The sequence below is a fragment of the Penaeus vannamei genome, chromosome 24 (assembly GCF_042767895.1).
Source record: "Penaeus vannamei isolate JL-2024 chromosome 24, ASM4276789v1, whole genome shotgun sequence".
Taxonomy (NCBI): domain Eukaryota; kingdom Metazoa; phylum Arthropoda; class Malacostraca; order Decapoda; family Penaeidae; genus Penaeus; species Penaeus vannamei.
This window is the reverse complement of record NC_091572.1, coordinates 25104801-25106576: the sequence shown is the minus strand read 5'-3', so window position 1 is coordinate 25106576 and position 1776 is coordinate 25104801.

Here is a 1776-nt window from a genome sequence, read left to right as displayed (position 1 = left end):
TGAAAGTCGTATTTTTTTTTTTCACTCCATCTCTGTAATAAATAAATAAAAGGCCAAACAGGCTGGGGAAAAGGGTATATTTACAACAAAGTAGGGCTTTCCGTCAACCAAGCTGCGAAGGCGACTGTTGTTGTCGTGTCCTTTGCGTCATGTGGAAGGAGATATTAGCTTTGATAATAAGTAAATTAGTTGATTGAATGTTAGATGGTTTTTGTGAGACAGGTGAAATAACTTGTGAAAATGAAGGAGTGGAATGAAAGCAGAACAAGTGATTGACAAGATGTTTTTTCCTAATGCCTAAATTTAGACGTAAGCCTATTTATAATTATATTGCATAATGTTGCACAACTGATTTTGATTTGCAAAACGCAATATGCCCTTATTTTTTCTAGAATTCTTTATAAAACAAAAATGTAAAAGAAACCAGTAAAAAGTCAAGGCAACAGGGTACCTGCGTGAAACCACCTCGTTCACTCGGCATGACGGGAATTGAACGTTGGACCTCCGAGTGAAAGTCAAGCGCCTTACCAGTGCACCACCGTTGCTTGTGGGGGATTTATAATGATAATAAAAGATAAACTTAAGGTGTATCGAAAAAAGTTCTTCCTTATTTGAAAACATTGTTACAAGTTATTGTGTGTGCTTCATGGTCCAATTCTTTAACCAATGACGAATAACATTTATTTTTTCTTTATTTGCTTATTCATTTTTTTATTTACTTTTTCAAAGAGAACCATTAGTTAATCCCGAGTTTAGTGTTAGCATCCTATAATTTATAAAGTTTGGCGGTTCTTATCACCTAAAATAGAGGTGATTTAGTTATCAGTGATTTAATATGCAATCTCATTTCCTTGACAATCATCGCGATGATAGTTATGGAAATCATCCTTTTAGTGAGAATAAATGCCTTTTTAAAATATGATAAAGTTATGTCGCAAATCATATCGCAATTTGAGTTTTATAAATTTACCTTTTTACCTCTCGTTTGATACAATATTAGTACATACAGACAAAGGATGCCTTTTTGACCAAATTAACCTCAAGTTGTAAGATATTTTAGAGTGGCGAAGGAAAGAGTGAGAAAGAGATAAAAAAAAAAAAAAGTATACTAAAGTTCATTGTATCGAAAGAGCAGGTCATGAAAGAGGAAACTTCACATGATGGATTATGAATCGCGAGGCGTGACGCTCACATGAAATGAAATCAATAACTAAACAACAATGATTATGGAAATGCAAGTCACGATCCCCGGACTCTCATGACTTACTCGAAAAGCCAAATAATGTGAGTCGTGTTTGTTGAGTCGGGAGAGGAATGGCAATTACGACGATAATTAGGGTAACAACAGTAAAGATAATGATGTTATGATGACTATGACAACGACAATGATAATGCTAAATATAACCAATCTGTGAGCAAGACACCCAACAGCATTTTTGATGTACACAAAATATATATACGTTTACATGCTGGAAAACCTTGACTTTTTTCAGGAAATACCTACTACTGATACTTCAAAATCTCTCATGGACCAAAATAGAATATTGAAGTAAGAATAGCGGAAAACAAAATATCACAAGAGAGGGATAAAAAAGATAAATAAGGGCAGATGCGTAGAGAGAGAGAGAGAGAACGAGAGATAGAGAGAATTATATTGATAGTGAACAGTAAGAAAAAGAGCTCATTGTAGTTGCCAGGTGTATATTTCTTCTTGGGTTGTGGGATGTTCCTCGTAATCAACAGGAGAGGGAAACACAAATCTTGAATCTAGTAGGT